General features: G+C 43.2%; 1 long non-coding RNA gene across 1 annotated transcript; it reads left to right on the top strand.

Annotated features, from left to right (window-relative positions):
* Nucleotides 1-48: 48 nt before the first annotated feature.
* Nucleotides 49-10,211, top strand: LOC110342081. Its single transcript, XR_002384073.2, has 3 exons — nucleotides 49-89; nucleotides 8,375-8,478; nucleotides 9,371-10,211. It is a non-coding gene; the product is annotated as an uncharacterized LOC110342081 (long non-coding RNA).
* The last annotated feature ends 3,156 nt before the right edge of the window (nucleotides 10,212-13,367 follow it).

Here is a 13,367-nt window from a genome sequence, read left to right as displayed (position 1 = left end):
GGACTAGGAGTCGAGGAGAACTCTGAGAAGGAGAAACACAGGGAGTCGAGATGTAACGCCATGGGGTAGGAAGCCCGGAAACTTCTCCGGTAAGAGAAATACTTAGATTAACAATTATGGGGTAATTACTTAAGTCAGAGCTAGCCAGTAAGAAACAAGCCAGGCCAACAGCTTTGGAATTAATACAGCGTCCTGTGTGTTATTTGGGGACTACAACGTGACAGAGCCCTTGCGACTGGCAGGTGATAAACCAAAGCAGCTAGCAAGGAAAAGCCTCCCGCTACACTAGAACCTCACAGAACAAACACACCTGAGGATATCTAGGAGAGAGGCTGTAATTAAACCACTGAGGAAGGTGCACGCTGGGGTCCTGGGCTGGGGTCCTGACGCCGGCACTCACCTCTCTCTGTTTTCTGATGGCGGATGCCATGTGCCCAGCTGCCTTGCGCCTCTGTTGTGAGCCAAAATAAGCACTACGGGAAGTTACTTTTGGCTCACGGTTTGCCACAGCAGTGAGAGCAGTAACTAACCCAGGTGTGGGGAACTCATGAGGAGGAGCATTGTTAGCTTGCCTCGCTCAAGCTAAGTGTTGGACAAAACAGGGCTTTGGCCTCAAACAGTTCTCTCAAGACGACTGATGGACACCATGAACAATGACAGCTTGGCGCTTCTTTCATTGTCCGATTTACTGTATCTGGTTAACAATAGGAGCTGGTTGTACCAAATGCCAGCTTGATCATGTAATTGCAATTTATAAACCCTGGGTTCAGACTGGGCATGGTTCTCATGACTACAACCCCAACACCTGGGAGGCTGAGGCGGGAGCATTAATGTAAGTCTGAGGAGCCAGCTTAAGCTACAGAGTTGAGACACTGCCTGAAATAGAGAGAGAGGGAGAGAGGGAGGCTGGAGAGATGACTCGGTGGTTAAGAGACCTAGTTGCTCTTCCAAAGGACCCAGGTTTAATTCCCAACACCCACGTGGCAGCTTCCAACTGTCTGTAACTCCAGTTCCAGGGAACTGGAAACCCATAGCAAGACACAAATGTACATAAAATCTTTTAAGACGGAAGAAAGGGAGAGCGGCCAAGAAAGCAAGCAAAGTATCAATTCTAGTGTACACCCCAGCTCAGAACCTGAACAAATAACCACGTCTCCCACAAGTTCATTATCTGTGTTTATAAATGCAAAGCATGGCATTCCTCACAGGTCTGTTTAAGCCTTGATGAGATAACATATGTGAAAATATTCAGTGTGGTGCCAAGTAAAACCTTGTCTCCAAAATCAGTACCAATGCTAAATCTGACATTGAGTTTGGGATCTAAGATTACAGGTCAATTTGTGCCAAGTATTCAACTTTTGCTCAGGTTACACAGTTGAAGACTGCTATTGAGGTCATAAATCCTGAATCATATTACTTGTAGATCATATGTGATCCATTTTCATATTAATCATCAGCAAATAATACCCCTGCTCAGGTGATTACATATACAGGATGAGTAATAATCTTGCAAATTTTTCAAACTTATCTATTCCCTGGGAAACTTAATATATGTTTTTATCAAGGGAACATTCCAAGGATGTTCCACTTAATACGAAGAATTGAAGAGAGCAAACTGGGTAAATAAAGCAGTTTTCAAAAGGTCAAAGGATATTTAAGAGATATAGCCGAGATAAACAATATGGACTGAAAGAGTAAAAGCAAAAACCTAATAATGGATTAATATTTTAGAGCTCAGTCTCATGGTCCAGTGTATATCACTCTCCTTGTATGCTATACTAAATATATTATGCTTATTATAACATATCATCTCATATATTATATTAATAACATTTATTTTATTATTTATATACAATAAAATAAGCACACTGTTAACATGTATGCGTCAAGAGGTAATTGATGTCTGGAGTCACCTGACTTTCACACCACAGCTTGCTACTTATACAAAGAATATTAATGTACCAGGTCACACAGAGCTGAGGAAGGAGGTTTGAGGTTGCATCTTATTCATGACCAAATCCTCTCCAGCCAACCATGAGACTTCTTGTATCCATCTGTGAGAAGCTGTGGACTTTGCCATCCTGGGCCATTTATCCAGGCATGGTTTTTAATTAGTGCACACAAAGCTGACATGAAAAGCTTGGCAGCTCATCCCCTCACCCTGGTTAGGTTCATTGACTCATTAGAAATGTCCTGGATGGCTGGCCACCCAGACAAAACTAACAAGCACATTTTTTTTTTACTATCCGCAGTAGCGGTAAGTAATGTTTTTGTAAAGATTTAAGATTTACAAAGTGCCTTTATGTATACAATGCTCTGTTAGGGGATTGCAGACAGAACAAAAGACCAGATTTGAAAATTTCAGATTGCTATCCAAATTCTGTGACCCTGGGGAAAGAGTGCTCTCCTCTCTCCAAACATCTCGGTTTTCTCTTCCTCCTCTTTGGTGGCATAGAGACAATGGCACCCGCATCACAGGGAAGTGTTTGAGTTAACTAAGATAGCACGTGTGAAAGGAGCTACCACTGTGTGGGTAGCATTTTCGTTATGACCCAGTCTGCTACCTTCCAATTTCTCCATCCATCTAATTATGAGAAAAATAACCTTCTTTACATGCTGGTGGCCCCAGACAGATGCTCAGAGAAGACTGGGTAGAAAGGATCTCGGAAGACCACAACAGAAAATTCATGCAAGGAAGCTAGAACAGATTATGTAAGCTAAATTGACAGGTCTTTAAGTAGGATCTCATTGGCAAGCCACGTAGCCTAGGGATTACTTTCTAGCTAAACATGATTCTTGTTAGCTGCTGAGCCAGTGGACACTGTGCCCATTTGAGAGAGGAAATACTTCAGACTTAACAGAGGAGAATGTTCACAGTGACTCCAGAATGGAAACCTTGCCTCTTGAATCTCTTCTTTTCCCGTGTTTTGTTGTTAAAATTCCTGGATGGAGTCCCTCAAGGTAAAGGGGTTGGGGCTCCACCAGAAACTCTATTCAAGAGTAAGCAGTGAATACCACCCCTATCTTTCACAGTCAAATAAATATTTACTAAGTAGGGACACACAGCATACATTAAGATTAATGCTTCACACAGCTTTGGAAATGTCTGTCATATCTGTCATGTTTCCCCGTCTCCATGACTGGGAAGGGCTCTGCTGTCTCTCAGCAAGAGCTGCCATTTTCCTGATGGTGCTCAGCAGGGGACAGGGCCTGATTACACACTCAGAGCCACAGGACTGGCACATAAGCATGCAAAGCCCAAGGGAGAGGGGGCAGGGTTATGAAGTTAGAGCACGGTGAGCTCTGTGGTCACTGTGCAATGTTTTTAGGGAGCAATTTAATGGTGATTTCAAATGAAGGCGAGGGACATAATAGGGACATCTATGCTTATGAACCATTAACAGTGACAAAAAGAAAAGAAATAAAATGAATCTGGGGGAAATGGACGGTCATCAATCTTGGGTTAAATAGCCTCTACAAAGGTATGTGTTCTGTGTGTCAAGCCGTCATCCTCCCAAGGGTTTAAGGGAGAGTTTCCGCTTAAAAGATACTGATGTGTGTGTTTCCCCAAGTGTCATTCACCCGGTGCCTGTGCAGAGTGGAGCTGTCTGGACTCGGGTAATTTTGTTTTGTTGCTCTTCCCTCCTCTCAGAATGGTGTCAGCTCCTGACACCGCTGAAATGATGGCTTATGATTTCCTTGATGGTCTATTTACCGTCCCTTTAAGACGCCAGTGATCTGCTCTAGGAAAACAGACACAGCATTAAGAAAGCCGCGCTTTTCAGCTGTTGCTCTTTCCGTTGGCATTTCAGGTCCTGCTGTGGCTGGAGTCATCGGGAGATGGGATGAAAAAAAGTTGGCTAACTATTTTGGGACAGTGGGAGAAACAGATCTGGGGAGACTGTAGAGATGACACTAGCTTGAGGAGAGATGGGAGAGGGCAGGGAGGTATGTGTGACACAGTTGACTACCTTTCCCCAAGTATTGGAAAATGAATTAGTGACATTCCTGAATGTGCTGGAATGCCTGGCTCATACCTGCTGTGTTTTCTCTGTGACTCATGCCTTAGGGTCCCATGTCCTCAGCTCCAGCGTGTGGGCATTCTCAGTTGCCATCAGTGTCCACCTCCCAGGGGTTGGGGGTACTGCTCTGCTTTGGCGTTGTTTTGGTTTTTGCTCTTCTGCTGCTGCTGCTTCTCCTTCTCCTCCTCCTCCTCCTCATTATTATTATTATTATTATTATTATTATTATTATTATTATTATCATCTTCTTCTTCTTCAACACAAGCTTCAGTATGTATAAAGTCCTGAATCTGATACCCCAGACACACACACAAACATGTATATATACACACACAAGCATGCACAGCACACAAATAAACATGTATATGCACATGCACAAGCATGCATGCAGGTACACACGCACACACACGCGCGCACACACGCATGCACGCACGCACACACAAACACACACGCACACACATACACAAACACACACACGCGCGCGCGCGCACACACACACACACACACCACAGGGGGAAAAGAAACATATATTTCCTTTGTTCAAAAAAACTCAGCAGCTCTCCCTATCAGTGTTTTTACCCAGTGTGTACAATTTCCCAAAACAAAAAACGAAACTGGGGAGTCATTACAAAATCCCCATCTTGAACACTTTTCTGATATGTTTTCTGCATGTTTGGAACATTTTCATTTTTTTCAATATAAACATCAGGAAAAACAAAACCTTGCCATACAGCTCCAGCTTCGAGCACAAGCACAGGTGTTTAGATAGGGTTCCCCAGAAAGCAGGACCTGCAAAGAGGATTCCTGCGTGAATGAGAAGGGTTCTCTGGCGAAGCTGGGAGGGTTGGGAAAGCAAGCGTGGGAAAGACGGCGAGGCTGCATTCAGCCCCAGCCTGCATCTGCATCTGCGCGGGATGAAGGATACTTTCGTTTGACCCACTTTGGGGCAAAAGAGCTGGGGTTTCATTTGGCTGCGCCTTGTGGACAGCAAACTCACGGCGATTACAAAGTGAAGGAAAGGAACTGCGTCGCACAGAAACACCCGTGTCCATAAACTACCGACTAGAGAATGCTGCCTCGTCTTTCCACCATTAAAGAGCCTGTATGGTAAACCACCGGCTCCAGGCTAGTCCCAAAGGATGCGAGCCACCTAGCTCCTGGAAACTCTGAGGAAAGCTTATCTAAGAGCTCAGAGAGAGGCCTCTCAAGGTTACGGAGCATGGCGATGAGGGATAAAGCATTCCGAACCTGTGGGAGGGTATCCAAGGGCGTCTGTGTGGAGGGACTACAGGCAGCATCCGCTGGGCGTGAAGACTCTCACTGCTCACTGACCACATAGTGCCCATCGTGAGCCAGATGACAGGCTGTGACCCGAGTTTCAAAGATGAACAGGAGATCATTTCCTGAAGAAGTTCCACAAGAAGGTCTGGCGAAGCTGGTCAGCTGGAAGAGTGTTTGCCAGGCACTCGTGAAGGCCTGGGTTCGATCTCCAGCACTACCCAGACCTAGCTTTTCTCCTCTTGATTTTTCCAGCGCAATCTCAGCACTCAGGAGGTGGAAGCAGGGTGACCACACATTCAAGGTCTTTCCCGTCTATACTGTAAGTTTAAGTACAGCCTGGGGTATGCGAGACTATTTTTTTTTAAGTTTAATACCATTTTTTTCGTTTGTTTTTGTTGTTGTTGCTTTGGCTTTGTTTTGGATTTTTGGTTTGTTTGTTTGTTTCAGTTTTTTGTTTGTTTGTTTGTGTTTTTTGAGACAAGTCCTCCCTACAGAGCCCTGGCTGTTCTGAAACTTATTATGTAAAGCAGGCTGGCCTGAAACTCACAGAGATCTGCCTACTTGTGCCTTCTGGGTGCTAGGATAATAAGTGGGTATCATCACACCCAGAAATGTTTTAATTTAATAAAATATTAAAATTTTGCAAGCAGTGATTTTTGTTTTGCTTTTCAAGACAGGGTTTCTTTTTGTAGCCCTGGCTGTCCTGGAACTAGTTCTATAGACCAGGCTGGCCTTGAACTCACAGTGATCTACCTGCCTCTGCCTCCCAAGTCCTGGGATTGAAGGCATGTGTCCCATCAGGCACAAGTAGAGATTTTTAATGAGGTGGAAAAAGGAACAAAGAAGACAAAAATGTCAGCACCTAGAAGAAGGAATAGATATATAAGTACATCATTGAAAGAGAATTTTTGTTCTACATGTTCATTTACAAAAGTATTATGAAACTATACACAATGGAGCCTCTAGTAACCAGGGGTGGATTTAATGTAAAACTCCAAAGAGAATGCAACCTTAAGCATTGCATACTCTTTTCCTTTGAAAATTTGATTTATTTTACTTTGTGTGTGAGAGTGTTTTGCTTGCATGTGTGTCTATGAATTCCTGGTGCCCTCAGAGGCCAAAATATGAGCACTAGAGATCTCCTGGAACTGTAGCTATAGACTGTTGTGAGCTGTCATATGGGAGTTGGGAATCAAACCCAAGTCCCCCCGCAAAATCAAGCGCTCTTAACTGCTGAGCCATCTCCCCCAGCCTGCATCAGTCGCTTCTGGACAAACACTGTGCGAAGACAAAGCTCTGCCCAGTCAGCATGGCTGAGCTCTGCTCCCAGCATGCATTACACACTGTTTTCCTGAGACAGCCATTAAATATTCACCCAGAAATCATTTATTGAGAGCGGCAATGAGCAGCAAGCAAGAAACGAATCCCTAAGCCCTACAGGAATGCTTATCCTCGGCTCATTGTCTCTCAGCACTGACTAAAGAAGTGAGGCTTACAGAGACTTGACATCAGTCTGCTGCCCAAGAGCAGGACAAGAGAGGGAATGAAAAAATATATATTTAAAAAAAAGAGGGAATGAGCATGGTGGTACCTATCTAGACCCTCAGTGCTCAGGGGACAGAGTCATCCTCCTCAGAAACATAAGGAGATGGATGGAAGGATGGACTGACAAATGGACGGATGAACAGATGACGTCTCTGTCATAGGGAACAGTATGCAGGCTAACAGGAAGGTAAGACTTCTTCTTTCTCAGGGGAGCAAAGTAAAACATTAAGTGAGTTCCAGGGAAAGACTTCAAACAATTAATGACTCAGAAGCCCACAGAGGAAGCCAGCAAGCCATGTTCTCTGTCAGCCACTAGCACCCGACTCTTGGAATGAGTGAGTGCAGTCACCAGGGTGAAAACCTTCTTATTGTGTGGCTGGAAAATTAGAGAAATGAATGTGAACCCATTAGAGTGAAGGATGGGGACACATGCTTCCAGGAATGGGCAAAATGCTCGGCAGATGAGAATAACAATGTGCCAGTGTTGGTGGCGAACGCCTTTAATCCCAGCACTCAGGAGGCAGAGGCAGGTGGATCTCTGTGAGTTCGAGGCCAGCCTGGTCTGCAGAGCGAGTTCCAGGACAGCCTCCAAAGCTACACAGAGAAACCCTGTCTTGGAAAAACAAAAACGAAAAAGAATAGTAGCGTAAAGGAAAGACAGGTCCTAGGTGATTCCCACCTCCTGTTTTACTGCCCTTCTGAGAGGCCCTCCCTTAGACAGCCTAAATCTTGCACAAACTTCATCCGAACTCTTTCCTTGACTCTAATCATTCTTGCACCATTAGTTGAGCTAGTTGAGCCCTGCGTGAATCTTCTCATCTGATAGCCCGAAGAGCTCTGGCACCCTCAGTCAGAGTGCAAACTCTTTGCTGGTAGGAATAAAAAAAAAAAAACCACAGGGGGAGGAGGAAGAGAAGGAAAATAACGTCTTTCATTTCGCACTCCCCAGACAAATGAAAGTCAGAGGAGGGGGGTGTTTCTTAAACTAAAAATGAGAGGCAGGGAAACCTAAGAGACACTTCCTTGGATGATCTGCTCCCAGATCGTTGAAGTACAGTCGCTATAGTGGCCAGTCAGTGACTAGGAAGCACTTGGATAATGGGTAGTAGGACTGAAGGCAAACTGAAGTTTTCATTTTTTTCAAACTCCAATTGACTTAAATGAAATGAGCCCGTGTGGTTAGCGGTTTCCCTATCAGACAGTCATGACCTAATTACCACCTTACAGCCATGAAAGAGAATAAAAAAGCAATAAAACAATGGGATGGAAGAAGAGAAGAAAAGGAAATAGGAGAACTAAATGGAGAAAGTAATGACATGTACCCAGTTGGCCAGTGGATGGAGTGAAGACCACTAGGGAACCCTGCTCTGTTGCAGAGAAGATCTGTTGGTAGGAGATGTGTTGGAACCAGAGCTGAACTCCCTGAGCTAGAGAAGTCAGGTTGGCAGGGGTCCTTTGCCAGGGCTTATCAAATAGCTTCTACCGTCTTGAAGACTGTTGAGCTAATGGCTTTTTCCATGTTCCAGTTTAATGCTACAGCTCAAGGCTTGAGAAGAATCAGTTTCCATTAAGATGAAGCCAAGGAATGTCCCTAGGGAACATGCTACTTGACACCACTTCCTAAGGAATGGTAGGTCTTATTCTCTCAAAGATAATTTTGGTTCAGTCTTGAATGACAGAAAAGAACCCTACAGAAACTAACATTCAAGCTGGGTGTGATAGGCCGTGGACGCAATCCCAGCACTGTGGAGACAGAGACAGGAGGATTCAGGCAGGACTTGACAATAGAGTGAGTTTGAAGCCATCCTGTCCCCCTCCACACACAAAAAAGAAAAAGAAAAAGAAAAAGGTTAAGTACATTTTACTGATTCAATGAGTATATGCATGGCATGGCATGTTTGTCCCTCGGGACATAGAAAAACACATGATACCATGTTTTTGCTTGGGTTTTGCTTGGTTCACAGGCAAGCTCTCACTATGGAGTACTGGCTGACCTAGAACTCACTATGTAGAATGGGATGACCTCGAACTCTCAGAGATGCGCTTATCTCTGCATCCTAGGTGCTAGCATTAGAGGTGTGCATCACCAGGCACAGCCACATGACATTGCTTTATGTTGATGAGATGGGAAACCCTCCCAACAGAAGGGAGGGAGGGAGGGAGGGAGAGAGGGAAGGAGGGAGGGGGAAAGGAGGCGAGAGAGAGGAGGGAGGGACTTTGCTCTTCAGTCGAATATTTTTCTAAGCGCTAGAGGCTCCATTGAGACAACTGGAAAAGTCAAGGGTAGAGTGGAATCTATAGAGAATGCTTTCTTTAGGCATAATGTGTCCCATCTAGATCAAATCATTTCATTGTTCGCTTCATGCCTTCCTCTTACATAGTCTTGCCCATTGACGACCATGTTACACTAGGAAAGCTATCCATGAAAGAAAACTAATTAGCATCATCACAGGGCTAAAATACACAGGAAGCTTTTCTATGCTAATGACCTCCTTCATCCCACCATCTCCACTCTTCATCAGAGACAACCAAGACCCACAAGAAATGGTCTGCACAAGGTGACCCAACCTCTGAAGTAGGAGGGACAAGAGTGAGCCAGGTCTTCTTCACCCACACCTCATACAAAAGCAACGAAACTTCACATGGAATTACTTCATTCCTAACACAAGACCAAACTCACAACAAAATCCACGCCTTTCAGACCATTTCCAAAGGACGGCATCTGAGAAGGACTGGCAGACAGTCCTGAAGCATGAAGACCCACACAGTCAGATCCAGCAGCTGGAAAAAATGAAAAATAAAACCACTAAAATTTTGTTTTACATAATTAATTTATTGATTTCTTATTGAGAGTGCCAAAGGCAACCCTTCTAATGATATTTTGGCTACAACTTGCAGACAAGGATAGCTCCTTGGGAAACTAGAGACAAGATGATACATGATGCCCCAATATCTAGGTGTGCCATTGAGACAGAATTAAAGTAGAGCCTTTGAGAGTTTGGAATCTGGTTAACTTTTATGAAACAGCCTCTGCAGAAGAGGAAGCTAGGAAGCTTCATTCTTGCTACTGTGTAATATGAAATATTGTCTATTGGAATGTTTACACCTAAGACCAAGGAAAGAATGACTTTTTAAGTAAAATGAAGAAGGTAGGAGTGGGGGGAAGGTTCAGTTAGTAAAATGCACGCCTAGTAAGCAAAGGACTTGTGTGCACACCGTAGAGCTTACGTAAAAAGTCCAGACATGACGGCATGTGTTTGCAATCTCAGCACAGGGCAGACAGAGACTTGAAGCTCCCTGGGCTTCACTGACCAGTCATCCCAATCTACTTGCCAAGCTCCAGCCACTGAGAGACTTTGTCTCAAAAAAAAAAAAAAAAAAAAGGCCTGAAGACTAGTACCTGAGCTTGTCCTCTGGCTTCCTCCACATGCTGATGCGCGCGCGCGCGCACACACACACACACACACACACACACACACACATGCATGCACGCATGCACGCATGCACTCACACACACACGCATGGAAAAGGATAGTGCAAAACAGATTGCTACATATCCCAAATCTGAGGTGAGCCTTTTAGGTCTGAACAAGTAGTTGGTTGATGAAAACAAGCTTGTCTTTTGCTTACCAAATTATGAAACAATAAAATTGTACAGTTTTTCTTTTTACTTTATTTAAAAGTTGGCTCTGTATAAAAGAGAACAGAAAGATTTTAAAGGCCAGAGGACAAGGATGCCTGCTGAGAGACAGTGCCTTCTAGACTTGACAAGAAAGCTGTACCCATGAAATATTAACAATGGGCTTGCCTAAACAAGACCTGCAGAATGATGCTACCAGTTGACATGCCAACAAGGATGGGAGAAATTTCACAAGACAAATCCCAAGATACGAAGCTTCAGGCAGCCAATGGCTGCTGAGAGGGGAAAAAAAATCAGTCTTCTCCGGGATATTCCCCTGACAAATTATCTAATCCCACGTGATAAGGCCTAAATACATGTATACTCAAGCAACATTAAACAGACTCAGAGGTTACCTGTGTATGTACATTAGTATCTGTATTCATATATGTAACAAAAGTAATTAAAGAAGAGAATTTGAGAGAAACTGAGAAGAGTTGGAGGAAAGGAAATGTGGTGATGGAAATACCGTGTTCATGTATAAAATTCTCAAAAATAAATGAAAAAAATAGACTCTGTAGTTGCTGAGGCTGACTTCCCAATGCTTGTTCTTACTGAGGTGACTGCCCTGTGCCCTTCAGGATAATTCTCTCTTCATTACCAGCCATTACACTGAGAAGAAGCCACTGACCCAATCATCTACAGATCAGATTCCCTTTACTCCCTAAGCAAGAAACACTGGAAGGAGTGTGTGGCCTCACTGTCCCTCGGAAAGTCAGTCCTGATGATGATCGTGCTAAAAGACTAAACATTTCCCCTGAGGATTCCCCATGTGCCTTTGAACTTCTTGCTTAGGCAGATCTTCTCAAAGAACAAAATAGCTGTTACTTATAACCAAACTCATCCTGATACATTCCATGTTGCTTATTTATACACAAGAAAATGGAGGCTTGGAAACATTGTACAATAAGCCACACCTTGTAAATCAGGATCTTTGCAAAGAACTATCTGATTTCAAAGCCCAAGATACTTAACCATAAAATGAAACAGGCCCATTCATTTTGTAACATTTGCACAGATAGTTGGTCATTGGAAGTATCAAAAACAACAAGCAAACAAACAAACAAACAAACACTCTTTACCTTACATTAGGAAAGCACCAGACTCTAAATACTTGACTTTATGCCTTAGCTCTTTAGGTTGATGTCTACTTTTCATTAAAATTTTGGAAAACTCAACCACTGAAGATGATGACGCCCAGTCCTTCTTATGATTATAACCTATGCTTTTCTTTTGACACAGTGTTTCTCTATATAATCCAGGGTAGCCTCAAACTTGTAACACTCTGCCCACTACCACATGAGTGATAAGATCACAGATATGCACTCCTATACCAGATTGTATTTGAAAATACTAAAAAATGCAAACATGCATTTAAAGAGTTTCTGTTTCTACCACCTCTCAGAAAACACTGTGCTGTTGTTAAGGCAAAACTGTGGGCCACTGAAGTTTTGTGTAATAAAGTTGGCCTTTATTTTTTAAAGGCCTGCAGCTGACAATTCATATCCTTCCTTATAGTAGCTAACACTCCACATTGTACAACTTGTGCACCTCAACCTCTCTGGGTGTAAGTTACTGCAATAAATGTATGCAGTCAGTTGTAGCAAAATCAAGTATCACATTTTTGTCAGGTTCTGGTAGACATCAAGAAAAAGGGTTATATTGTGTCTACCAAACTCAACATACCATCAATAAACGCCTCTAGCTAAATACACTTATTTATAAACAATTAATTTCAAGAAATTCTAGAAGGAATCAGCTCAGAAGAAGAGCTAATTCTTCCAGAAGGATGGCCAGAAAAGGCATCATAGGAATGGGAACTTTTAAGTGAGGCCATGAGAAGAAGTTGGAAGGAACAAGGTGGAGAGAACTCAGGAGGGGGTGATACCATGCGGACAGCACAGTGATATTTTTTGTCATGGTCACATGTAAGAGGATCATGTGGAGCTGACCGTTGCTTTAAAAAAGAGCGATAGTCAGCCTATGGTGAACAGTGAGCCTTAAAAGGATGCCCATGAACCCAGGACGGAATAATTATCATTAGACGTATCAGCATCTCAAATTTCATTGTTCTACTTTTTGTGTTGCTAGGGATTGAACAGAGGGCTTTGCACATGCTAGATAAGAACTTTGTCACTGAGTTATATCCACAACACAAAGAAAATTTGCACATATTATTCAAGTTCTCCCTGTTATTGATGCTACACTGATAAGACAATTGACTTTTGAAGTAGTTTAATTGGTGGAGTGTTTGCTTAGCAAGCACAAAGTCCAAGATTTGAACCCTAGTGCCATATAAAACATGTCTATGACCCCAAGCACTTAAGAGATGGAGGTAAGAGGATCAGAAGACGCTTAAGGTCATCTCGGAACACGTAGCAAGTTCAAGCCAGCCCAAGCTACTTGAGACCTCTTTCCAACAAAATAAACCTGAACTTCAGGAAGACTTACTGTCTTGCTGATAATCATGTAGCAAATTTCAGCTAAAATTTTCCCTCAGAATGCCAGCATCTTCCTTTAAGCATCTCATAACCTGAAGGTTGTAGGGAAATTAACAAGCATATTTACTTTGATATCAGCGAGTATAGCACATAACTCAGGAAATCAAAAACAAGGAAAGATTTTATTTCTTCATTTCAGCTCATAACCTCCAGACTTTCTCTTTTCATTATAAAACAAAAATTGGGAACATTTGAAGTGCATCCAAGACGTGGAAGAGGATAGCTCTCTAAGTTTCAAGACTGTTACTTTTTGTAATACTTAAAAGTATTCATTGCTACCGGGCACACGCCTTTAATCCCAGCACTCGGGAGACAGAGGCAGGCAGATCTCTGTGAGTT

Source organism: Mesocricetus auratus, unplaced genomic scaffold, assembly GCF_017639785.1.
Source record: "Mesocricetus auratus isolate SY011 unplaced genomic scaffold, BCM_Maur_2.0 Super-Scaffold_6730, whole genome shotgun sequence".
In the NCBI taxonomy this organism is placed as follows: Eukaryota; Metazoa; Chordata; class Mammalia; order Rodentia; family Cricetidae; genus Mesocricetus; species Mesocricetus auratus.
This window is presented reverse-complemented; position numbering and strand designations above follow the sequence as displayed.